The sequence below is a fragment of the Elephas maximus genome, chromosome 4, assembly GCF_024166365.1.
Source record: "Elephas maximus indicus isolate mEleMax1 chromosome 4, mEleMax1 primary haplotype, whole genome shotgun sequence".
Lineage (NCBI taxonomy): Eukaryota > Metazoa > Chordata > Mammalia > Proboscidea > Elephantidae > Elephas > Elephas maximus.
The window spans coordinates 129,722,763-129,750,091 of record NC_064822.1 but is presented as its reverse complement, the minus strand read 5'-3'; the positions used below and the strand labels follow the sequence as shown (position 1 = coordinate 129,750,091).

General features: G+C 40.0%; 2 protein-coding genes across 14 annotated transcripts in view; one reads left to right on the top strand and one right to left on the bottom strand.

Annotated features, from left to right (window-relative positions):
• Nucleotides 1-27,329, top strand: part of CPM (carboxypeptidase M) — a 113,366-nt gene that overhangs the window by 36,886 nt on the left and 49,151 nt on the right. The window contains exon 1 of one of the 4 annotated variants that reach the window (XM_049883847.1): nucleotides 10,170-11,652. The exons of the other annotated variants lie outside the window; for them this stretch is intronic. The gene's annotated coding sequence lies outside the window, so the exon portion shown is untranslated. Of the gene's footprint in view, nucleotides 1-10,169; nucleotides 11,653-27,329 lie in introns of those variants that run through there. 4 annotated transcript variants of the gene reach the window in all.
• Nucleotides 6,683-27,329, bottom strand: part of MDM2 (MDM2 proto-oncogene) — a 126,462-nt gene continuing 105,815 nt past the window's right edge. For 2 of the 10 annotated variants that reach the window (XR_007517267.1, XR_007517269.1), the window contains exon 19: nucleotides 26,136-27,173. The gene's annotated coding sequence lies outside the window, so the exon portion shown is untranslated. Of the gene's footprint in view, nucleotides 7,030-25,624; nucleotides 25,708-26,129; nucleotides 27,174-27,329 lie in introns of those variants that run through there. The other 8 variants (XR_007517262.1, XR_007517268.1, XR_007517264.1 and 5 more) reach the window with 7 other exon arrangements.

Sequence of the window (27,329 nt, the reverse complement as noted above, 5' to 3'; positions counted from 1 at the left end):
CAAAAGGTTAGCAGTTGGAATCCACCAGTCGCTCCTTGGAAACCCTATGGGACAGTTCTACTCCGTCCTGTAGGGTCACTGTGAGTCCGAATTGACTGGATGGCAACGGGTTTTGGTATATACTAAGTAATTCTCATTTTTATAGACAGGGAATTTGAATTACAGAGAACTTAATATTTTGCCCAAGATCACCCAGATGGTGAGTTTTATAACGAGGTTTGGAACTCAGATCACTTTACTTCTAAGCTAAGATGTTTGGGGGACAAGGCAAATAATTTTATCTGATTTTATTATTTCTTAATCCTCTTTTATTACATTAATACTCCAAAGAAGCTACCAGAAAATGTAATGCTTAAATCAAAAGATTGATAGTTTATGTGATTTGGGTCTCAACTTTTTGTAAAATGTGTTCAAATACTACCTGGATTTTAGCTCTGAGTTTTTGAGCCAATTGGGAATCTCTTTATTACCATATTTTAAATCATTTTTTGAAAATTAAGGTCATAGTTTTTATATTAAAAAAGAAGTATTACCTAAATATACTTATGTGCAATGCAAAATAAAAACCCTGGGCTGCGTGTGTAATGGTACCTTTGTTTTTAAATAACATTATCTAAGAGTTGGTGCCAGAATTTCTCTGTTTTGCTCTGTAATCCAAAATTACAGAGGTTGGGTGTGTGAGAAATTGTATCCTGAATCAGGATATATATTCAACCTTTTGAAATAATTTTCCTTTAGGGCTAGAGTAGAGCAATTAAAAAAGAGGTAAGAATACTAATTATATTAATAAAGGAAATACGGAACACAACTAGCTTGAGTTATTGTTCAGTCATCATTCAAACCACAAGATGATGAGGGTGTTAATTTTAAGTACTGAATGACTTGGTAAGTTTTGGTGTTTTCAAGCATAAAGTGCTTGTGAAAGAAAGTTGGGGACTCTCCTTCCTAATGGGAACCAGCTATTCTGATCTATCCAGTCTATCAAACCACATTAAGAGTGAAAGCCAACAGGCTTAATTTTTTAACTTGCGTGCACTGTTGTGGTTGGTTAAAGGATTGAGGGCTTGTCACGTAAAAATAAAATCTGACATTAGTGGTTAAATGTTTGTGTTGAATATATTATTCTAAATATCTAGTGAAATTAAGAAAAATCCCAGATCTGCCATTAGATTCCAACTGATAGATTAAACTGTACCCTCTTAACCAGGAGCCAGTTGCCAAAGTGTCATTGCATGTTAGGTTGATAATCAAGAAATAGTGCTCCTTTGTGGATGCTCATTTTCATTCGGTGGGCAGTTTTCCTCAGCCATCTTGCTCTCTGGTATAGGATAAGTTTGCTTGGCAACTCAGAATTTACCATGGGTGTTATTTCTTTTTCTATTATGAACGTGGGCAACTTTACCCAGAAAAGAAAGTAACATTCCTATTTGGCCAAATACATTCTTAGTTTTTGTAAATGCATATCACATCCATTTCTATTGTTGTAATCAGGGATTATATACTGCATCCCCCTCCCCCCATTTAACATTATTCCATTACGTATTTCCATGAATTGACCAAGTCTACCAATATGTTGGTACTTTATCCTCTTGATTATATGAATTTCCCCAGTCATTTAACCCTTTGGGGCATCTGGTTTCTGACTATCTCTCTTATAAACAGCGATGCTATAAAACCACTGATACATGTCCTGAAGTTAACTTCCATTATAATTGGTGAATTACATTTTTCACCTTTTTTATTTTGAAAATTTTGAAACCCACGTAAAAGTTGAACATACATATAACCTTTACCTAAACCAGTACCAGTTGCTGCCGAGTTGACTACAACTCATGGCAACCCCATGTGTGTCAGAGCAGAGCTATGCTCCCATAATGTTTTCAATCGCTGATTTTTTGGAAGTAGGTTGCCAGGCCTTTCTTCCAAGGCACTTGGGTAGCAGACTCAAACCTCCAACCTTTTGGTTAGCAGCCATTTGTACTACCCAGGAGCTTGAAAAAATTGAGACTTTTGAGGAAAATGCCACTACTTAGTGACTTAGTAAAGACAATCTTAGATGAAGCGAGAGAAGCAACTTAAAAAAAAAAAAAAGACAACTGAGTTGAAAAATCAGAAAAGATAACAATGTTCATTGATTCGTTCATTTGTTCTTTCATCCAGTGAAGGGAGCACCTCTTTTTTTTGATCCTGACTCCTTTGTCTAGGGGAATTTGGCACATAGCCAATAATCCATATCTGTTTGTTGAATGGATTGAATATTTGCTAAGTGAAAGTCATGTGGGACAAAGATATGTGCCATTCGCCCTCTGTCTTCAGAGTAGTCACCTTCCAAATACAAATGTATTTATTGTGGATTTCTCAGGCAAGTTTCTGTACTCCCACCCACCCAAAATGAGTTCTAAGACCATTTTGAATTAAATTGCCTACCACCTCTGTTTTAGGAATCTTCTCTCATTTCCTGCTAAGTCTAACCTTTATTTTTATCGAAATAAGGAAGGTTGCAAAGGGAAAGGGGTAAAAAATAATAATATCTATCTATTATGAAGTGTTTTCCATGAACTGGGTGCTGTAATACATTATACCTGAAGCTCAACAATTCAAAGTAGGCATTATCCTCATTTACTGAACAGGTCAAATTTGTCATGGAGAGGATAAATTATTTGCCAAAGATCATGTAGGGAATAAGTGTGAGAGGGAAGATTCAGACTCAGGTCTACCCAGTTCCCAAGCAGAATTTTCTTTAAGAAACAGTTTGAAACAGATAGGGATGATTACATGAAGACTGGGGTACTGAGTAGGAGCCCTGGTGGTGCAGGGGTTAAGAGCACGACTGCTAATCAAAAGGTCGGCAGTTTGAATCCACTAGCCACTCCTTGGAAACCCTATGGGGCAGTTCTGCTCTGTCCCATAGGGTTGCTATGAGTCAGAATCAACAGCAACTAATAACAACAACAACAAGGTACTGAATGGAAGGTTTTAGTCATGGTTTAGGCACATTTGACCTGAAAGCATATGTTTCTGCCAAGAATCTAGAGCTGTGCTGTCCAATACAGTAGTCACTGGCCACATGTGACTGTTGAGCACTTGAAATGTGACTAGACCAAACTGAGATGTGCTAAGAGTGACGTGAAGCTGTAATAATAATTTTAAAAAAGTAAATTTCATTAATAGTGATTTTATATTCATTACACATTGACATTGAAATGATAACATTTTGGATATGTTAGGTTAAATAAAATACTTTAAAAATTAATTTCACCTTTTTTTTTTTTTTTTTTAACTTTTATTAATGTGGCTACTGTTGTTTTTAGTTGCCGTCGAGTCTATTCCGAGTCATGGCGACCCTATGTGTGCAGAGTAGAACTGCTCATACGGTTTTCAAGGCTGTGACCTTTCAGAAGCAGATCACCAGGCCTGTCTTCCGAGGCGCCTCTGGGTGGGTTCCACCAGCCTTTCAGCTAGTATTGAGAGCTTAACCATTCACGCCACCCAGGAAACCACTTACATGTATGAGTTCCATTATATTTTTATTAGGCTGTACTAATCTTGAAAGCAATATATTTTTTGTAATTTTTTTTCTAATTACAAAAGGATTTCAAGTACATTTTAAAAATTTGGAAGATACAACAAAGGACCAAGAAGAAAATTTCACCGGCCAGAGGAAACATTTGGTAGATTAGAATCACACGAACGCACTGTTTTGTGCCTTTGCCCCCACTGAGCCAAATATCTTGTTTGTTTACCTGTGCAAACATGTTTCTAAAGCTTAATCTTTAATCCCTGCTTTGTGTCCTATCAGGTGTTTTTGTTTAACCTATATCTCACTGATGGATAGTTTGTTTCTAAAATTTTCATGTTATAAACAATGCTGTGGTGAACATCCTTGCAGCTAATACAACCAAGTTGTCAGAGCACAAGCTTTGGAACCACAGTGTTTAACTTGTGTGTAGTTTTGTGGTAGGTTAAAGAGCGAGGAGTTGCCATGTTCGAATTTTAGGTTATTTTGTAGCTGTGTGGCCCTGGTCATTAGAATGATCCTAGCACATAGTAAGTGCTACTATTACTATTACTATAATTATTAGAGATGCATTTCCAAAAAGGGAAGTATTGGGTCTAAAGCAGTTTTAAGTATTTGATACATATGACCAAATTGCCTTCAAAAGGATTATTATACTGATTTATCATCTCATAAGAAATAAATGTTAAAAATAAACTCTTCTACTAAAACAAATACTAGTCATAAATCAATATTGGAATTAGTGGCTTGAAAGGTTACTGTAGTAACTGTTTCTCATTGTTATGCTTAAAGTATAAAGGACAGTTTCTTTCTCGTGCTTTTTTCTCTAAGAACTCTCACTTTCATGTATTCATTCAACAGATGTTTATTGAACCCTCTGCCAGGAGCCTTCAGAACTCTCCCTAGACTGGGCTTAGGTTTTATTATGCCCCTCAGATTTTAAGAGGCAGGTACTGTGATCATGTGTACAGATCTTTCCTTGTCTACTGCCCTTGGCGGGATGGATTTTAGCCTGTCATTTGCCTTTGGAAAGGAACATTGTATATAAAATGTTGCCTTGGTTTTCTCTCACACTCTGCTCATTTCCCAAGTTTGCTTGAAATCCTGTATAAAATGCTTATTGTAATGCAAGTATTGACATACTAAAGATTAAACATCAAGAAAACCACTAAAATCTAGGAATTTCAGGCATCGTACGTATGCTTGTGATTTAAAGTCATATTGGATTAACAAGCCTTTCCCCTACTCCAGCTTCAAATGCAAAGTCCCTTTCCGAGACACGTGACTGATAGCAGCCTTGTTTTATGACCATTCAGAGTTTCTTAAAGACACTGCCTTTTTTCTTGTAAGGAAACAATTTAGATTTCCCCTATATTTGTCGTTGTGAAATTTTAAAAGAGGAAATTGAGACAGACTATGCAAAACTTAGCACAGAATTTGACTCTGCTTCTTATATGTGGTAACTTCTATTATTCCAAGTCTCAAATATATCTAAACAGCAATAGTTTAGGAGTAAGTGGCGTTTGAAAATTTTTCTAAAATAATGATGGCACTCAACATTAAGTGAGTCTCACTATCTGCCTGGCACTTTACACGTGTCTCACGACTTCATTTTTTTTTTTTTTTTTAATGGTACCTTAGATTAGATGAAGGTTTACAGAACAAAGTAACTTCTCTTTAAACAATTAGTATACATATTGTTTTGTGCTATTGGTTGCCAACTCCACGACATGTTAACACTCTCCCTTCTTGACCTTGGGTTCCATATTACCAGGTTTCCTTTCCCCTCCTGCCTTCTAGTCCTTGCCCCAGGGCTGGATTGCCCCTTTCGTCTCGTTTTGTTTTATGGGCCTGTCTAATCTGTGACTACGGGGTGAACCTCAGGAGTGACTTCATTACTGACCTAAAAGGGTGTCTGGGGGCCATACTCTCAGGGTTTCTCCAGTCTCTCTTATGCCAGTAAGCCTGGTCTTTTTTTGTGAGTTGGAATTTTGTTCTACATTTTTCTCTAGCTCTGTCTGGGACCGTCTATTGTGATCCCTGTCAGAGCAGTCAGTGGTGGTAGCCAGGCACCATCTAGTTGTACTGGACTCAGTCTGGTGGAGGCCATGGTAGCTGTGGTCCATTAGTCCTTTGGACTAATCTTTCCCTTGTGTCTTTAGTTTTCTTTGTTCTCCTGCTCCAAATGGGGTGAAACCAGTGGAGTATCTTAGATGGCCGCTCAAAAGCTTTTAAGACCCCAGACTCTAGAATGTAGCATCATCAAAGTAGAATGTAGAACATTTTCTTTATAAACTATGTTATGCCAATGGGCTAGATGTTTCTCAAGACTCAAGTCATCATTCTAACAATGGTATAAAGAGACAGTTGTCCCCAATTCACTGTGAACAATTGCGATTCAGTGAACTGTCCACAGCTAGTAAGTGACAGAGGGGTCCCTGGAACCACAGTCTGTCTGATATCAAAGCCTGAACTCTTAAACCTCCTTGCTATAAGGAAAAGCTTTTCCAAATACCTTTATCTTATCCTTTACACCCCCATCCACAACTCTCCCCCTTGATTTAGGAAGAGTTGACAAGCAACCTATATCATCCAAGTAAAGGCCTGTATTAAATATGTTTCATGTGCTCTGTGATTACCCGTGGAATTCCTTGATCATTTTCCAGGCTTCACAGTTTCATCCAAAGCAGCTTGAATTCAATCTTTTGTTGTAGAGTTTGACATTTTTTTTTTTTCTGTATGTCAAAACTCTTTGATTATGAGGCAAAAGGAGAAGGCTGGGATTCTGGTTTGCACATTTATGAAACACCCACCAAACTGCCATCTTCTGTGAGATTTGGAACAGTGGTTCTCAATAGCAGTACCTCCCCCAAGGGAGAGTTTTAGGAATCGGGGGAGGTTTAGGTCATAACTTATAAATCATTCTAGGAGGGACATTTAGTAGGCTTGAGTCAGGGTTGTTACCTGTCAGCAATGCATGGAATAGTCACACATAATGAATAATTGTCCCCCACAATTTTCTAATGTTGACCATAGGTGAAAGACCAGCTTACAATTATGTCTGAGCCCAAAACCAAACAGTTTTTACATGGTAAAGCTGTATTTTATTATAAATTAGTTCCTTTTATTTCTCCTTGATATCCAGTTTGAACATTGTATCGATCTTTTTGAAATGACATATGCAAGTGTGTTTTATTTTCTATTTATTTTAGGCCAGCATAGTACAGGAGGTGTTGTTCAATATTGGATATGAAAAGAGAGACATTGTCTAATACAGCTGAGAACTATTGGTCTAAAATCATAGATATAGAGAGCGAAAAAGGACCTGCTTATGTAGCCAGTATCCAGAAGGGCTTAGTTTCTGTTCTTAATCAGTGAACATGTGTGTCTGGAGTGTCTGAAGATAACACCACGGTGATAGCAGTGTCCAGAGTTGAGAGATGATAGTTGTCATCAGCCCTGTTTCTTCATTTCACGTTTGTGTGTTTAGAATGCCCCATTCTCTAAGAGTACTACAAAGTAAGAAAGTAAGATATAAAAAATCTTAAAGTGAAATTTAAAAAAAGAAAAAGATTATATCAAATACCAACCTGCTTTTGGGTTAGGGGGAGGAGATAAACCTTCCTGTCTAGTGATTTAAAACAATTGACATTCCTCCCAGTTCCCTGGCAATTAAATGCAATGCAGTAGTAGTTTGCTGAGAGGTGAATAAGTTCTAATTTGAGTTTATGTTAAAATAAAACAGACACAAGTAGCACATTAAAAAAAAAAATTTTTTTTTTTGTCTTTATTTTGAGAACTGTTTCACGTCAGATGTTTTAAAAGTAAAAATTTCTGCTTTGTGACCCTTCACATAACATACCTTCGTCAAGCTCAACTGGAGGGTTTAGTCTCAATGACATTGAAAAGATGCTGCTGCAACTTCAAATAAGTTGCCTTCACACGAGCTCCACATACTTACCGTGAACTGTCTCAAAGCTGAAGATAAAGGCCTTCGTGGTGAGAGTGCAAAGGCACTCATGATAGTGCTTCTGCATTCAAAAGGTTTACCCTATCACAGCTTTTGGTAGAAGAAACCGATTAAGTAATCCTTCTGTTTGTTTAAATAAAGAGCTTTCAATTCATTCCTTATCCACTTTTTTTATTTCTCTGGTAGGAGCCTCTCTGAGGAAATTAGAGCCACATTTCAAGATCACAGTTGAAGTAACATGGACTGACAGCTATCCAAATATATAACTAAGACTCCTTTCCTGCAAAATTCACAGATATGTGAATCCATTTGCTTCTGAAGGGTCACAAGCTTGAGAATCCTATGGAGTGCAGTTCTACTCTGCAACACACATGGGGTCACCATGAGTCAGAATCAACTTGATGGCAACTGGTTTGGTTTTTTTATGAAGCAAGTAAACAGTTCAGTGTAACGGCGTGTAAGTTACCCCAGCAATCCTACCTGATGGCATGAGGGTGGGAAATTTGTTTTGTTAATCAATGCATTCTCGGTGCCTAGATCATAGCAGTTTGAAAGAATGTTGTATAGAAAGAAAGTGCTGTTGAAGGAACAATGGGAGGCTGGTTTAAAAAGTGTGGACAGAGAAGCCCTTCTGGAGGAGATGGTAGATTTGAACTGAGATCTGAAACGTGAGAAGGAGCTATGTCTTAGTTATCTAATGCTGCTATAACAGAAATACCAAAAGTGGATGGCTTTGAAAACAGGAATTTATTCTCTCACAGTCTAGAAGGCTGGAAGTCTGAATTCAGGGTACCAGATTCAGGGGAAGGCTTTCTTTCTCTGTTGGCTCTGGGAGAAAGTCCTTGTCATCAGTCTTTCCCAGCTGAGGAGCTTCTTAGTGCAGGGACCACAGGTCCAAAGGATGCACAGTTCTCCTGGCACTTGTTTTTTGGTGGTATGAGGTTCCCATGTCTCTCTGCTCCCTTCTCTCTTTTATATCTCAAAAGAGATTGGTTTAAATTGTGGATTAATCTTGTAGATTGAGTCTACATAACTGCTGCTCACATTAACATAGAAGTAGGATTAACAACACATAGGAAGATTGCATCAGATGACAAAATGGTGGACAGTCACACAATACTGGGATTCCTGACCTAGCCAAGTTGACAGATATTTTGGGGCACGCAGTTCAATCCATGAGAAGCAGGCTCTTCCAGGCTAAGTCAGTGTGCAGAGGGGGCAGCAAGTAGAAAGGCCTTGAGGTGGAGAGGGTTTGCTGTATTCTAAGAATCAAAATGAGACCAGTGTAGCTAAAGCATAGTAATCAAGGGAAGAGTGATATTTAAGGAAGCTGGAGAAATGTTCAGAGGACAGATTATAGAGGGCCTTATAAACCAGTTCAGACATGAGGAGTTTGAATTCCGTTCTGAGAATAATGGGGTTTCTGAGAGAACCAATAAGGGGTTTTAAGCAGAGGAGTGATGTAATCTGATGTTGTTGTTAGCTGCCATCAGGTCAGCCCCTGACTCATGGTCACCCCAAGCACAAGAGACTGTTGTGATCCATAGGGTTTTCATTGGCTGATTTTCAGAAGTAGAATGCCAAGCTTTTGTTCCTAGGCCATCTTAGTCTAGAAGGTCCACTGAAACCTGTTCAGCCTCATAACAACAGGCAAACCTCCATGGAAAGACTGTGCTTAAGGTGTATTGGCCAGGAATCAAAGCCAGGTCACCCGCATGGGAGGTGAGAATTCTACCACTGAACCACCACTGCCCTTAATCTGATGAAGGTTTGGAAAGAGACCATTTGACTGGTGAATAAAGAATTAATTAAAAGGAGCAAGAATAGAAGCAGGGAAAATAATCCAATTATAGTAATCCAGGCAAATGTTGATGGTCATGATTAAGATTCATATTAGAAATGGAGAGAAGCAGAGGGATTAGAGATTTGTTTTGGAACTTGAACCAGCAGGATTTGATAAGGGATTAGATGGTGGGGGAGGGGTATTGGAGTAAAAAAGAAACATCAAGGATGACCTTTAGGTTTTATGCTTGAGAAACTGAGTGTATGGCATACTATTTACCCCGATGAGGAAAACTGGAAGAGGACAGGTTTGGGGTAAAATCAAGAGCTCTGATATAGATATTTTTGTTTCGCTTATGTTTTCTGTTTTTAAGTGTAAAATACTTGGTAGACATCTAGTGAGGATGTCAAGTGGGCAGTTGGGCATGTAAGTGGAGCTCAAGGGAGAAGTCTGGCTATAGAAATAGACTTGGGCGTCATCAATGTGTAGATGGTATAGAAATCCAAAGGACTAATAAAATAATCTAATGAGAGAGTGGAGATTAAGAAAAGGTGGCCAGAATAGAGCTATGGGACTCTAATACTTAAGAGTCTGGTAGACTATAGCAGCCAAAAAAGGAGATGGAGAGAAAATTGGCAATGAGGGAGGAAGAAGACTAAGAGTGGTGTCACAGAAGCCACAGAAGAGGAATGGTTCCAGAAGGAAACTGTTTCAGGGGTCCCACAACCACCCACTAGTGATTCACTGGAAGGACTTGTACAGCTAAGCATAAACTTATACTCACAGCTAAGGTTTATTGCAGCAAAGGATACAGTACAGGTTAGAACATCAGAGATATATGTAGGCAAAGACTAGAATGGTCAACTTAGGTTTTCTTGGCCTTCCTCTGCAGGAGTAGCATGGACATGTGTATCTCTCCAGCTGTGAACTGCAGAGACATGTGCACAGTCTCTACCAGGGAAGCCCACTCAAGTCTTGGGTATCCAGAGTTCCTAAAGGAAGCTGGTCAGGTAGATATGTGACCAGCCATGGTGCAAACCCCAGACTAGGTATCATGTACATATCATGAGTCCTCACGTTTAGCTTAAACAATGCTGACGGCTTGGTGTATCCTGATCCACCCATCCTGACCCACCCAATAACATCACTAATTAATGAACATTTTAGGAGTTTAGTGCTTAGAGTTTGGTAAAGGGCCATTGCCACTACTCCAGGTGTTCCCAAAGATAAGCAAGAAATGAGTCAAACAAGCCAGCTGTGTTAACTCTTTTGTCACAGAGGTTGTAGTTAACCATGTAGAATGCTGCTGTAAGTCCATACCAAGAGCCATGAAGTTAAGTGATATGTCTCAAAGTATAGTTAGTGAAATTCTACTTCTCTCCAGACAGATTCATTCAATTTATTCAGGAAACATTTATCAAATGTCTAATAGAGTTTGTGTTGTGTGCTGCTAGCACTAGGAATATAAAGGTAAAGAAGTCAAACATGGTTCCTGCCCTTATGGAGTCGACAATGTTGGGGAGGGGGTAGAAGGGAAGAAATAGCCTATAAATACAGATGTGATTATCTCTGTGGGGGTATATATGGCAGAGGGATTCACCATAGCTGAGTCCTAAAGGTTTAACAGAAGTCAGCCAGATGAAAGATGGAAGACAAGATAATAAATAGCGAGGTCAAAGTTTGGACATGAACGAACATTTTGACCTTAGTAACAAAGAAGTTGAGTGTAGCTGGAGAGAAAAGAATGAGAGGAAGAAATGAGGAGGCAAGGTGGGCTGGGTCAGATCATGAAGGACCTTGAATACCATGTTAAAGACTTCTTGCTTCACCCAAGGGAACAGTCACCCTAAGGCTTCATGCTTGAGCAGGTGTTGGAGAAGAACTGTTATTTCAATTGGAAATGTTCGGGTCATTTTACAATTCATTCTGATTTACAGTAGAGATTTCCTTTAAGAAATATGGCAGAACAGCCATTTTTGGAATAAAAAACAGGGAGAAAGTGCAAATATACTAGAATAAGTTAACCAGAGCACCAACAAAGTGTGATATTAAGTGTGTGAAGAAATTAACAGTTCCTAAGGGCTTTTTTTTAAGGGCTTTCAGTGTGAGGAACCTTTATTGAAATACCTTAATTGGATCCACTGTTCACTTAAACATCGAAGATAATTTATTTTTTACATATGGAATTTATTAAAAACATTCATTAGTGTATTATACATAATCTGTTTTTTCTTTTGCCCTCACAGAGCACAGATCATACCAAAAGGAATGATTTTTTTATCAGCAATTTTGGCAAATTCCGTCAGTACCACGCTTATACAGAAACTGATAAACATTAATTATCCAGAATTCCAAAAGAAATGCCAGAGTAACTAGGAACAGGTACTGTAGATTTAAAATAATTTTGGAGAATTGTGGTTATTAGGAATTATAACCATTTGTATTTTGAGGCAGCACGTAGCAGCACTGAGAAGGAACTTAATCTCGTCTCATTTTCTGGATAAGCTATTCGAGAGTAGCAGAGAGGATGGGAAAAGGAAAGACACGCAACACTGTGCACTGAGCACCTAGTATGTGCCAGGCACTGTGCTGGGCCCTTGACAAATGTTCTCACTTTATGCTTTGTGCAAACTCTGAGAAAAGTTATTTCTACACTCCCATTTTACAGATAAGAGCCACAGATTTTAGAGATGAAGAAATTGATGACCCAAAATTATATCTTGATAACTGATAGGGTTGAGGCATTAACCCAAATCTGCCTTTTAGTAATTCATTTATGTGTTCATTCAACAAATATGTGTTGAGCACCTACTGCATACCAGAACCTATGTGCAGAGATGCAAAGAAGAACAAGACCTGGACCTTCCCCTTTAGGAACTGGGCTAGGGCTTCACACCCAATCACTGTAACGGGAAAAGTGCTATAATAGAACTGGGTGTGAAGTGCCCTTGGTAAAGTTGAGAAAAGCTTATCCGAGGACCTGGCACTTGAAAAAAGCTTCGAATGTTATCAAGCAGGCAGGTGAAGGAATAGGAATTCCAGGTAAAGTGCACCTTATGCCAAGACACCAAGATTGAAAGCACATGACTGACTTGCTTATGTAGCAAGAGCCTAGGGGGTGTGGTGGGATTGTGCTGCAAGAAGCAGCTAGAGACTGTATGCTAAGAAGGCGGACTTTCCTAGTATACGTGATCAAGAATGAAGATTTGGTGGCAAACTCTCAAATAGCTTGGCCATAAAGTTCTTAGTCTGTGCTCACTGGAAAACCCAAAGTTTTAGACTTTTGTCATTGTGGGTTTTGTTTGTTTTGTTTTGTTTTTGGAGACAGATTGTTCAAAGAACAGTGATAAATAGAAATAAATATTTTGACTCACGTAACTTCACTAAAATTGGCAATATTTGTAGCCCCATGGGAACTGTGTTTCCATAGGACATTCTGTTCTCTGTCCTTGGGAAACTACATTTTAAAAAAAGAATAAATAGGGGTATTTGGGGATAGTAATAAAAGTTGTCCTGATTATTGAATGCTTGCTGTGTACTAGGTACTTACATGTATTCTTTTTAATCCTCACATCAATTCTGTGAATTAGGTAGTACTACTCTACTCTGACGCACATAGGATTCTCCATGAGTCAGAAATGACTCAAAGGCAAGTGGTTTTTTTTTTTTTTTGGTTTTTATTTTATAGATGGGAAACTGAAGCTCAGGGAAAAAAATATTTCCCTAAGACAAGTTAGCTAGTAAGTGGCAGAGCTGGGAATTCAAACCCAGGTCTTTCAGGATTCAAAATCCCAATTCTTCCCGTTTTCAAATGGGTCCTTAGAACCCAGAGGGCTCTGTGGCAGTGATTTGGGCAACTTTAGTAGGTGAGGAGACGAGGCAGCTGGGAATCCCATTCCTTAAACCAGAGCAGCTCAGCTGTAACGACTTTACATTAGATTTTCACATACGATTTTTTTTTTTCATTTTAAATATAATGCGTGTTTATTTTAGAAAATAGAATGTAAAAATCTGTACAATTCCACATTCGAAGGACCATGAAAAAGGTAAAATGCAGTCATTGTGTCAGCTTGCTCAGTGGTTATATCACCTGGCCTTCTTGGGGACCCGCTACTATGGATCCCCACTGTCCTCCCTTATCACTACGAGCATATAACTCTAAGGAGATTTGGGATAAGATGCATGGGAATCAGTGCTTGTCGCTCTTATGTCGGCCCTTTGGATAGTGGATCCTTAACGTTTTTGTCAGATGCAGTGGGCTGCCTGGCAGCCTCAGTACTAATATGGTTTAACACATACCTTTATGCTTACCTAAGTTGAAACATGATTGCCCAAGAGCAAAGCAAGTTTGGTCTCTATGGTTGCACCCCTATTTGCATATGAACCCTGCATACCTACATAAAATTGGCTCATTCCCTATCTAAATATTCCATTTCCACATATCAGGTAATGCTACTGCTGATGGAAAAGTTCTGTTAGTAAGTGATTATAAAATAGTTGGCTAGTCAAAATGAGGGCTAAACAACCTGTGGATAAGGCTGGGCCATGGCAAGCATTGGTAACCTGGGCCCCGCTGGCTCTTGAGCTCTTTGTGAGGTCTAGCCTTGGCACCTACCACATGGTTCGAGGTGCCTGTGTGTCCCCAGCAGTCTTATGCCAGCAGTTGATGTTGATTGGATGCACCCCAAGTGCTTTGGTAACCTGTGAGAACTGTGCAGAAATCAGAAAATGCGTGGTCCCTGGCTCCTATCTTAAAACTGAGCTCATTGTACTAAGGTGACCCCTGCCTGTTGATCAGTTGTTTTTTTTTGTTTTACATAAAATTTTATTGGAATAAAGATTCTACTATCAGAGAGGGGTAAGGCCCCCGGGTGGCATACATGGTTTGAAATCAGCTGCTAACCTAGAGGTTGGCAGTTATAGTCCACCCAGCAGCTCCATGGAAGAAAGGCCTGGCAAGCTGCTTCCATAAAGTTTGCAGCCAAGAAAACTCTGGAGCAGTTCTGCTCTGTAGTCAGAATCCACTTGATCACAGCAAGTTATCAGAGCTGGGTAGCATGAAATTGACTGTACTGACCATGGTGCCTTTACAAGCAAAGTCTGAGGATATGCCATAAGCAAAGCAAAGTGCAATACTCTCTGGGAGAACTCCCTGTGCTTGGGAGTGCAGTGTTCTAGTTGAGAGATCAGACATGTACAAGTGATAACCTTACAAAGGTTCAGAGCCCTCTAAAACTGATCAAAATAAGCTTATATTTCTCAGAAAACATTGGATACATTCTGTATGCCAAACCAAATGCTAGAAGCTTGTATTAATAACAGGGCATCTCGGCTGGTCAGCTGTATATCAGTTTAGGCAAAAAGACCCCGCTCTTGACCCTCTCTACTCTTCACATCCTGAATGTACTTTGTGCAAAGAGCCTCTCTGCAAAGATTAGACTGGACTATAAAACATAAAATGATACTGGTGAGGATTGTGCTTCTTAGCTCAAGTAGACACATAAGACTGTGTCGGCAGCTCCTGTCTGGAGGGGAGATGAGCAGGCAGAGGGGGGCAGGAGCTGGTTGAATGGACACTGGAAATACAGAGTAGAGAGAAGGAATGTGCTGTCACATTGTAAGGAAAGCAACTAGGGTCACATAACAATGTGTGTATAAATTTTTATGAGAAACTGACTTGAACTTTCACTTAAAGCACAATAAAAAAAAAATTAACAAGGAGTCTCTCTGAATATCTCAGAATGCTCAGAAACACTTGGCCACCTTTACTGATTTGCCTGGGCTCAGAAGCCTCCCTCCCTACAACTGAGATGCAGACATACATAGACTTCATTGATGGACAAGGTGGCATGAGAGGGTAGGGAGCATAGGGGGCAAACCCTCGCTGTCAGGAAGGACAGCAGGACCCCTGAGGAAGGACTGCACATCAGACAGGAAGTCTGATGGGTAAGACAGTGTCCACTTAGCATCCTGAGTATCTGAGGGGGGAAGATAACGGTACCATATAGGGAGCACTTGGGCCTGCGAGACCATCCTCAGCTCTTCCCGTGCACCCTGGGAATGAGATGGCCACACCATACAAGTAACTATGTCGTTCCAAGTCCTAGTCTCGCCACTGAGTGAGGGGGAAAGCTTTTCTCTGTGTGCTGGAGATGGAGATAGAAACGAGCTAAGAAAGGAAAACAAAATAACCTTTTTACACTGGGTAAATTAACAGAATTCAAGGCTCCCAAAACACTGAGGCTTGCTCCAACAGCAATGGAAACTGTGTTTCCTGTGAGGGACATATTATGAGCTGGTGTGAAGGTATATATGATCTAGTGAGAAACCATTCAATTCTGGGGTGAAAAGCTCTAGGGAAATAGTGTAAGTTAATGGAGCAGAGCGCTGCCCAGTGTACGAAGGTAACTCTATGAGCTTTTGGATTCCAAAACATATTAGGCTCATAGGAATCACGGAGAAGTTTAATAATGCCTCTTCTTACAGCCCCTCTGTTTATATGGTCTTCGCAACAAGTTATCATGTGGCAGTCATTTTATATAAATAGATTTTTTAATTAGGGGGGCTGGATAAAAATTGAGTGTTTGGCAAAAATCTTCACTTTAAAAAAACTAGGTAAGAAAGAGATCTTGGTATCAGGTATTGAAGTAGGGAAACTGTCAGAACAGGAAGAAAATACCACATTTATATCCACATACACAGATGTTTGTAAACGATAACAAGACAGCTTAGTAGCGTTAAGAGCAGAGATCCCAAAGAGCATGGATTGCCTGGGTCCAAATCCTTGTTCTGCTATTCGGTAACTGTGGTTTTGGGCAAGTTTCTTACCTTCTCTGTGCTTGTTTCCTCTTTTGTAAAATGAAAATCATAGTATCTACCTCAAAAGTAAAGGACCCTTTTAATCGCCTCATATGCTTGTAAAAGCTGGACAGTGAATAAGGAAGACTCAAAGAAGAATTGATGCCTTTGAATTATGGTCTTGGTGAAGAATATTGAATATCCCATGGACTGCCAGAAGAATGAACAAATAAGTCTTGGAAGAAGTACAGCCAGAATGCTCATTAGAAGCAAGGATGGCAAGACTTTGTCCCACATACTTTGGACATATTATCAGGAGGGAGCAGTCCCTGGAGAAGGATCATGCTTGGTAAAGTCAGTGAAAAAAAGGAAGATCCTCAAAGAGATGGATCGATGCAGTGGCTGCAACAATGGGCTCAAGCACAACAACAATTGAGAGAATGACGAAAGACTGGACAGTGTTTGTTCTGTCGCTATGAGTCAGGACAGACTTGACAGCACCTAACAGAGGCCCTTGCCGGCAGCGTTCAGAACCAGGTGCTACAATGGGAGGCACCTGCCTGAGATTAAAAGAGGAAGGAGGCCGAAGTTTATGTTCTGGCTGGGGTAGCAGGGGTCAACGTGGGTGAGGGCCAGTCCCTGTAGGAGCAGCACAAGGTAAGGGACTGGGAGCCCCCTGCAGGGTGGAGCAGCTTCCTGCACTTCCTCAACTCTGGGTCACACCTTGACACACACTTTTGTCCCTCCAAACAATTTTTACCATAATTCTCTGTATTAAATCCCTCTCTACTTGCAAAAAAAAGTAAGGGACCCGTAGTGGCACGGTGGTTAAGCACTCAGCTGCTAACCAAAAGGTTGGTGGTTTGAACCCACCAGCTATGCCATGGGAAAAAGATGCTGCAATCTGCTTATAAAAGATTACAGCCTTGGGAGCCCTCTGTGTCAGTTTTACTGTCCTATAAGGTCACTAGGAAACCCTGGTAGCATAGTAGTTAATAGCTACAGCTGCTAACCAAAAAGTTGGCAGTTCAAATCCACCAGGCCCTCCTTAGAAACCGTATGGAGCAGTTCTACTCTGTCCTTTAGGGTTGCTATAAGTCACAGTCGACTCGATGGTAGCTGGTTTATAAGGTCACTATGAGTTGGAATCAACTCAGTGGCAACAGGTACCTTATAGCTTGGTGCTAAGCGCTCAGAAATGCTAAGTGCTCAGAAAGTACCTGGCACATACTAAGTGCTGTAGAAGTCTTTGCTATTATTATTGCTATTATATAAATTGTGATATTTGGCAACTTTCAAGTGTGGCGCTGACATACTTTGGTGTTTAACATCTTGGATGTCGGGCACAGGGCTGGGCCATATCTGTGTTTTACCACAATACCCTGTGAGGGAAATACCGATTCACAGCTTTCAAGATTGACTTGCCAATGATTAAGTAACTTGACCAAGGCCACAAAGCAAGTTCCGGGCAGACAGACCCAGGCCCAGGAGTGCCAAGTTCATTTGGCTTGGCTCCTGCTGCAGCTGCAGGTTTAGGCTGGCCTCGTTCCTGGCCTCGAGTGCCAGTATACCTTGTTGTGACCTGGGCCATACAACTTATAATATTCAGGCCAACCCTCCATTTTACAGAAGAGGAAATTGAGGCCATAGAATTCAGTGACTTGCCAGAGATCACCCTCTAATTAGGCTGTGAAGTCCAGATTAAGAAGCCAGATCTAACATTAAGCCTGTGTTTTCTACTATTCCACGACATCTCTCTATATAGGGCCAAACTTTTTGGCTCTATGACAAAAAAGACTCAGGATAAGTGGCAGTTACTGTCTTAGTTATCTAATGCTGCTGTAACAGAAATACCACAAGTGAGTGACTTTAACAAACAGAAATTTATTTTCTCACAGTTTAGGAGGCTAAAAGTCTGAATTCAGGGTACCAGCTCTAGGGGAAGTTTTTCTTTTCTGCTGGTCCTGGGGGAGGTCCTTGTTTCTTTTCAGCTTTTGTTCCTCAGTTCCTTGGCCATCTTCATGTGGCCTGGCATCTATCTTCTCCCAACTCTGCTTCCTTAATCTCCTCTTTTTTTTTTTTAATCTCAAAAGAAGATTGAGTTAAAATACACCCTACACTAATACTGCTACATTGACATAACAAAGAAAACCTATTCCCAAACGGGATTATAACCACAGGTATAGGGGTTAAGATTTACAACACATGTTTTGGGGGGACACAGTTCAATCCATAACAGTTGCCAGATAACTGATTCAAATGGGATCTAGTATATGTACACTCAGATACAAAAAAAAAAAAAAAACCCATTGCTGTGGAGTCAGAAAGATTTCTGACTCATAGCAACCCTATAGGACAGAGTAGAACTGCCCTATAGAGTTTCCAAGGAGCAGCTTTTGGTTAACAGCCAAACTCTTAATCACTGCTCTACCAGGGCTCCGTATGTTCAGATACTGGGTAACAAATCAACCTTTGCTTCAATTGGCTTATATTTATATGCTTGGCAATGGGAATGGACATAGGAAAATAAGGGGATTCTTTTTTTTTTTTTTTTTTTTGGTTTGTTTTTCCACTTTTGCATTTGCTTTGGAAAATCTTCTATCCTTTTAAGTGGTTTACAGTTCTTGTTTAACAATAGTGTAGTAATCTCCATCTTTTTTCTTGTTATCACTGGCTGTCTTCTGAACAGTCCTAAGCAGATGAGAACTTTCTCTCCTTTAGAAACAAAATGAGCAAAAATATGTGCAAGGCCTAGATTTATAGCATTATTTCTGATAGTTAAAAATGAAAATGGAGCATTCATCAATAGGGAATAGGTTACGCCATATCCATTTAGTGGAATATTGTAACACTGGTATAAAAGAACGAGGTTAGATTTGTATGTTTTAACTTGGAAAGATGTTGAAAATATATTGTGAGGTAAAAAAAAAGTAAGATACTAAATAGTAGGAATAGAGTGGTGTGTGTAGAAAAAACAGAGAGAGAGATACCCAAACTATATACAAAGCTGTTTTTTGGGAACAAGGGTGGACACAGAAACTTTCTTCTGGATTATTTTTATTAATACAACCAATACTTGAGTATTTATTATTACAAGCGGTTCTTGAATACATTGTCCTTATTTGCACAGCGCTGGGTTTTTTGGGTATTTGCAATTAAAACAATATAAAGCAGAAGAAACCCTGACTACCTCTTCCCAGATCCCTTGTCAAGTAAACTCCTGTTCATGGTTGAGTATAGATCCAAACTTTTTCTATGCACTTACATGTATGTACATGTCTGCAGTTTTGTTTTATGGGTATCATTCTGTAAGCTTTGTGATGCAACTTGCCTTTTTCACTTGGGTGTGCTGGAGGTCAGTATATATATAAATACATTGTTGTTGTAAGGTACTGTGGAGTCCTTTTCAACTCATAGTGACCCACGTGACAGAGCAGAACTGCCCTGTAGAGTTTTTCTTGGCTGTGATTTTTAAGTTAGCAGATGGACAGGTCTTTCTCCTTTGGAGCCACTGGGTGGGTTCTAACCTCCAACCTTTCGGTTAGCAGCCGAGCACTTAACTGGTTGTGCCACCAGAGCTCCCATATATAGATATACCTCATTGTTTTTAACTGCTTCAGACTATTCCGTGGTATGATTTCATTATAGTTTATTTAATCAGTCCCATATTGATGGGCATTTAAGCCATTGATAACTTTGTGACATTTCAAAAAATGCTGTGGTAAATGCTCCTGAGCAAGTACTTGGCTCAGTAATTTCCCAAAGTAAGAATCGCCAAGTCAAAAGGTGCAAGTCTTTATATACTTGGTAGTTAGTGACAGATTACCCTTTAATAAGATGCGTATTTACACTCCCAACACGGCGTAACTATGCACATTTTCGCATATCCTAACCAACATTTAAAATTTTTGCCAATACAGTGGGTTTCCAAAAAAAAAATCTCCATTTTAATTTGCATTTTCCTGATTACGAATCAGAACAAGAATGTTTTCATGTTTATTTGACACTGAGTTACTGTTCTAAAAAAAAAAAAAATTTTTTTTTTTTTTTTTGCTGTAAATAGCAGTGAACAAATAAAAATCCCTGCCCTCGTGGAACTTACATTCAAAGTTTACTAGCTACTTATATTTCCTTGGTCATTTTTTCTTGCCTAGTTTTCTACTTATTTATAGGCCTTCTTATATAGTCTGGATTTTTTTTTTTTTTTTTTTTGTGGTTATATATGTAGCAACTATATTTACCTATTTTTCGGCTTATCTTTTAAACGTTGATGATATCTTTTGTCTTACAGAAGTTTTTAATTTCTGTGAGATCATATTCATTTATCTTTTTCTTCGTGTTTTATGTCTTGCTTAAAAAGACTGTCTTTATTCCAAGGTCATAAATATGATTTTGCAGTTTTTTCAATATTTTTATAGTTTTCATTTTTACATGTAACACCTACACCCATCTGGAATTTATTTTTTTGAATGGAGTGGTGTGTGGATAGAGTTCACTTTCTACAGGATATGTTTTCAAATGTTCAAAGTTTTAAAAAGTACATATGACTTTTGCAAGCAGAAAGAACCAGGACGATTTTGAAAAGATGCTCAGAGAGCAGATGGCCAGAGGAGAAAAAGGGAAAGGATGGGAAGGTGGCTGTGGTCTGTGGAGTAGATTCAGGTCATAATGGACCTAGACAGGGACAGAGGCTGAAAGCTGGGCCCCCAACAGGCTTGTGTCCTGGGAGCTACAGGTAGCTCAGGAAATACATGAAGCATCTCCAATGCATGAAGCCTCACGAACCAGAATGAATCAGAGACTGGATTCTTTAGTATTTCTTGTTGTAATGTAATAGGATTGTTAGTCCATCATCTGGGACAGAAGTACATTTGTGATAATACCCTATTTGAAAATCATACAAGCCTGGATTAACGCTTGGCCTTATTCCCATTAACTCTGGCTACCAAAACCAAACCCGCTGCCGTCAAGTTGATTACGGCTCATAGCGACCCTATGGCTACCAGAGTTTAGTAATAGTGGATTGCTGAAATATGTAGGCATGTTAATTAACACTCTGTGGATTGAAGAAAGAGAACATAGAGTTGGTGGCAGAAATACGGGTAACAGATGAGCAAACCTTCAAAAGATAATTCTTTAAAGGGGAATGGAGTGGGGAACCACTCTGGACTAACCCGCTCAAAATTACCACAGCTTCCATCGACAGGAAATCAGACTTTTCTTTGTCATTAGACCCATATGATCCTTTAGCGTCTGTTACACTGATGAGTTTAGAAATACCAGTTTAGCTATCAAACACATATGTAGTGCTTACTATGTGCCAGGCTGTCTTAGTCATCTAGTACAGCTATAACAAATACCACAAGTGGATAGCTTTAACAAAGAGAAGTTTATTCTCTCACGGTTGAGTAGGCTACAAATCCAAATTCAGGGTGTCAGCTCCAGGGGAAGGTTTTCTGCCTCTGTCAGCTCTGAAGAAAGACTCCTAGTCATCAATTTCCCCTGGCTGAGGAGCTTCTCCGGTTCAGGGACCCCAGGTCCAAAGGGCACTCTCTGCTCCTGGTGCTGCTTTCTTGGTAGTATGAGGTCCCCACTCCCCACTTGCTTCCCTTTCTTTTTATCTCTTGAGAGAGAAAAGGTGGTGCAGGCCACACCCCAGGGAGACTCCCTTTACACTGGATCAGGGAGGCGACCTGAGCAAGAGCATTGCATCCCACCCTAATCCTCTTAATCACAGGCAGAGATTATGACTTATAACACAGGAAAATCACAAAATGGAGGACAACCACACATAGCCTAACCAAGTTAACATACACTTTTGGGGGTGGGGGATGTAATTGAATCCATGACATAGGCCCTGTTCTAAGTGCTTTTTGAATGTTAGCTCATTTTCTCCCTATAACAACCCTGTGAGGTACTGTTATAAGCCATGTTTTATACATGAGAAACTGAGGCACAAAGTTAAGGAAGTCTGGCTCCAGATTGTAGGTCTTTAACCACTGTGCTAACACTGCCTCTACAGTGGCTGTTTCAGCAAATGCAGTGGTCAGGAAAGAATTATCCCTGATGATCCATCATGAGGCAGAACTGAAAAACTGTGTCAGGGAAAGATAGTTACAATGCTTCTATGGCTATCAGACCACCCTGGAAGGTGCCTCTTTGAAGTTGAAAACCAGCTGCCCCTCTGGCCCACCTGCACTCTAGACCTGCCTCTGACTTCAGTTACAATGTGAGTTCTCAATTCTGACTCATAGCAACCCCATAGGACAGAGTAGAACTGCCCCATGGCATTTCCAAGGAACGGCTGATGGATTCCAACTGCCGACCTTTTGGCTAGCAGCAAAGCCCTTAACCACTGTGCCACCAGGGCTCTGTGAGTTTTGTAGTTCCTGTCACACTTTTACCCTGTGGTAAAAAGTCGAGAAGAATGACTTCAGATGTCTGATGTGGCATATCCATGCAGGGACGGGCACTGTTTATGTCCGATTATCGAAGGCAGTGGCTCTAAATTTGCTGTGTGTCACATGATGGCATACTGTGCAACACTGAAAATGGATGATCTACATTTACAAATCACAGTATGAATGAATCCACAACACGGGATAGAGCAAAGGGGGCTCCTAGGGTGCTGGCTACACAAGTCTGTGCGCAGTTCATGAAAATCTACAGTGAGCTGTACAATGTGTAGTTTTCTATGGGTATGTTGTATTTTGCTGAAGAGTTTCATGGTGGGAAGGGGTTGTTTGTTTTTAATGTTGTGTGTGAGAGTCAGCTGAGGTATTTAGGAAACATACAACCTCCTGAACTCACTCCTAGAGATTCCTGTTTGGGCAGGGTCCAAGGGCTTGCAATTTGAACAAATACCCTGCTAATTCTGCTGTAGGTAGCCCAGAGACTATATTTGTAAGAAACACAGTGTTGCTACCAACCTGGTCTGCTGCTGATCTGCCTAAATCTGGGCATCAACAGAGCAAAAGGATTCTTTGAGAATGACTGAACTCACACTCTAGAATATGTCTTATATGTGTCATCATGATAAAAATAGACTAAATCCACAAAAATGTAGACACACAACAAAATGTCCCTGAATCCCTTGCATGCCTATCATGAGAGATGTTTTAAAACCTTCCTGCACTTTAATATAAAGAAGATAAATTCCAGGCTGGGCTCTATTCTACAGAGTTTATCTTCATTAGATAGAAGCCGTCCACATACGACTGTATCACCATCCTGATCTTTCATCCCTTTTACTTCCTTTTCCACCCAGAATACAGAAGCTGTGGTTAAAACCGCTTCTCAGCTCTCTCTCTGGGTCTTTGTCACACCATTTCATGGCCACTTATATGAGTGTTAAATGGAGGGGGCTGCTCGAGAAATCCATGGGTCGTTAAGAGCTCATCATCTAATTCTGAGTGATGGTTGGGCATGTCTCAAGGAATTGTTACCCTGTTAGTAACTCTGTTGCTGAGTGTGGTTGACTTGAGCAATGTGAAAACACTGACAGATCTTCCTGCTCACTCTCTCGTAATAATTAGCCTCATCCTTTTAGCTCAGGCATTTGATTAAAGGTGGTGAAGTGGAGTAGGCGACAGCTAGAATATGGTCCTTGTCCATAAATTTCTTAAACTCAATTGAGGCCAAAGGCTGGCCACCATGTACTGCAAGTGATGGGTGCAGAGGTGAGATTTGAGGTGAACCAGTGCTGCGTCTGTCAACTCATTGTGAGAAACTGTCTAATACAGTCAGAAAGTGTCCTCTGGAATGGATTCTTAACTATTTGGGCTTCCCACTAAGGCTTCTGTGTCATAGCCTATGGACAAGTAGGTGCCTTTCAAGAGACCTGGCTTGTAGCATGCACTTACACGCAGCCTTGAGCATGGCACTGGCCTATTTTTTTCTCCTTGAGAATAGCTCACCAGTGAGCAATGTGCTTTATGACCAAGCTGCCTCAGTCCTTTGTGAAATTGGCAGGGCCCAAATTGTTCATTAAATACATACAAACTAACAAAGATCAAGATAAGAGGTGTTTTAATGGGTAGTAACTCAAGTGGCTTAGTAACAGCTGCATTTCGTCATGCTCCTTCTGAAATGGGCATTTCTCAACCCACATTTTAAGGTAGGAGCCGATCTGAGATGCAACCTTCATCAGGTGCAACCAAATCATCAGCTTCATCAGTTTGATGAAGCTGATGATTTGGGCCTGGGAAATTTTCTTACTTTAAAACATTCAGTGGAGTTGGCCCATGTCATCACGAGCCTGCTCTGACAGCTCAGAGCCTGAACGTTCAACTTTGTCCTTTTACACGTGAACAGCTGCTACAGTTATGGGCATTATTAAAGCTACAGTCTTAAATTTAAGGAAGTCATCCAAAAAGACTTACGATCAGCCAATTGTAAATGCACAGCCAGAGAACCAGTTGGAAACCTTTACATCTTCTATAATAAATGCAGGTTTCTTTGTTTGTGTTGTGCATAGGCCTACTTTACAGGTAATGTTGATTTTGAGTTGTAAGCACTTGGTGTCTCTAAGCTCTTAGAGACATAAAAGAAAATAAACACGTGACTTTCCAGAAACCATCTTCTCCTTGGTGAGCCTAATGCTGTTACTGGAGAGGTAGCGAGGTGTAACTGTTAGCAGTTCAAACCTGTTAGCGGCTCTGCAGGAGAAAAGACCTGGCGATCTGCTCCCATAAAGATTACAGCCTAGGAAACCCTATGGGACAGTTATCCTCTGTCCTGTAAGGTCACTATGAGTCAGAATCAACTCCGTGGCACACAACAACAAGTGCAGTTACTTACCAATAGTTGCTTTTGTAGGGTGGGACTCCCTGAGTGGTACAGACGGCTAACATGCTTAGCTAACCAAAAACTTGGAGATTCCAGTCTACCCAGAGGCACCTTGGAAGAAAGTCCTGGTGAGCAACTTCTAAAAAATCGGTCACTGAAAACCCTGTGGAACACGGTTCTACTCTGACACACATGAGGTCACTGTGAATTGAAGTCAGCTCAATGGCAACTGGCGTTTTGGTTTGATTTGTAGGGCAGGGAGAGAGACATGGGAGATGAAACTCCTCCTGTGTTTTGGAAATTAGATACCTCATGGATTTCAAAGACTTTGTCCTAAGAAAAGCAAGTTTTTTTTATTGCATGTAAGGTGATAACAGAGGAAAGAAATTCTGTTTTTGCTGTGGAGAACCAATGTGGCTCAAGCATTAACCTCAGTAAAGCAAACAAATTAAAAACCAGTTCAGAGCTCAGACCGTCTAAATCTAGTTCCTCGTCTGTGAACTAAGGCTAGTACCCACCTCATCTATCTCATGGGATTTCTGTTGAGGGTTAAGTTATAAGATAACCTGAGTGAAACGCATTGAAAATGATATAAAATATCAGTAGTTTAAGCACACGTGATTTCCTAAAATCTCTGACTTCTTTCTCTGATTCCAAGATTATGATGGAGTTTAAATATGCTATCCCATCTGTAATTCTGATAATCAAAATCTCTGTAAAACACTGGAAAAGTCCAAAATCAACAGAAATTCCTACTAAAGTGGCTCACCTGGTGATGGCCCTCAGTGGGTAGCAACTGCTAATGGTTCTGCTGAAAGCTTCATTGTCAATTGCTTTGGTGAGCTTCAGAACCTGTTGATGATTTCTTAAGGCGATTAGTGTTGCAGTGGGGTGGATGCTTGGCCACTGGCTCACTTTTTTTTTTTAAGTAAATTTTTATATTTTTTATTGATTTTACAGGTTAGATGCTGCTTTGTTACAGAAACTAATTAGCACCAGCTCATTGTTTAAATTATATAGAATTACAGTGTTAATTGGAGTCCTGGTGGCGCAGTGGTTAAGAACTCAGGTGCTAACCAAAAGGCTGGCAGTTCAAATCCACCAATCTCTCCTTGGAAACCCTATGGGGCAGTTCTGCTCTGCCCTGTAGGGTTGCTATAAGTCAGAATCAACTCAACAGCAATGAGTTTGGTTTTTTTTTAGTAGTCTTAATTTTTTTTTATATTAAAAATAAACAGAAACAAATATAAATTGATCTCATATTCAAAAGAGGTAGAATGATTATTATGCAGCATCTTACTTTTATTGATAACAAATTTTTTTTTTTTTTTTGCTATGAATTTGTTAAAGGATAAATTGAAAAGACCCTCGAAGGCCACAAATATATAGTCCTGCATTGATGTCCCCATTGGATAAAGTAGGACTTCTCCTGAATCCCTGTTTGCAGGCTGGGTGACAATCAGGCCCTTCTTTTTTCATGCAGTGAAACCCATGAGAACCAGAACTCAGTAGGACTGCCTTGTTTTTCCTGTATCTCCCAAGTTTTCTGCCTTTGACACGGCGCAGTCTTACCACTCTTCTATTGATCATTTTAGTGAAAAATATTTGAGTTTTCCTTCTCGGATGGATAGGTTTCCACCTTACACAGGTTTGGCTTTCACAGGTTTTACTGTACTCTCCTTCCCTGTCCCTGCCTCCTCTCCCCGTGCCGTCCTTCTCCTCTCGCCCGTCTTTCCTGTAATAGTCTTGCTACTCTGTTCTGTCCAAACCCTGAGGGAAGTGGTGATCGAATCGGGGCAGGGAGAACAACTCCAACCATTAACATTCCTTTTTTTCCCTAATTTAAAGTCCAATCTTGAGGAAGAAATGGAGGACATAATTAAAATTGTCCAACACCCAAACTTTACTGATGCATTATTCTTATCTTATGTTAAGCACTTGGCCTTTGTTAGATTAATGACTTAGTGACTGGAAGGTTCAATAATCATAAAAATTGTGTGATTTAAGAATATTTTTAATTTTTTTTCTGGTTGCAATAAACATAGAAAATGTCCTTTAGTTAACATTCACATTTGCATCAAGGTCATTTTTCTCCATGTGTATCTGGAGATTTAATAAAGCTCATCCACTGGATCAGGTTTTGGATGGTTTACATAGTAACTTTTTAACCCTTTCCTAGTATAGGCCTGTATTTACAGCAGAAAGAGACAACTTATGAATTCTTACCTGGGAGCCTCCATTCCATTCTCCTCTTCATGGGTTCACCTTTCAGGTGAACAACTCTGATTTCTCTTGATCCTGCTTCCCATCGTTACGAGCTGCAGAAAACAGGGCATGACTTTTTTTTTTTTTTAATAATTGATTGTGTTTTGGGTGAAAGTTTACACAGCAAGTTAGGTTCCCATTTGACAATATCCACCCAAATTGGTCAATCACATTTAGTTATATTTTTCACAATGTGTCAACATTCTCTT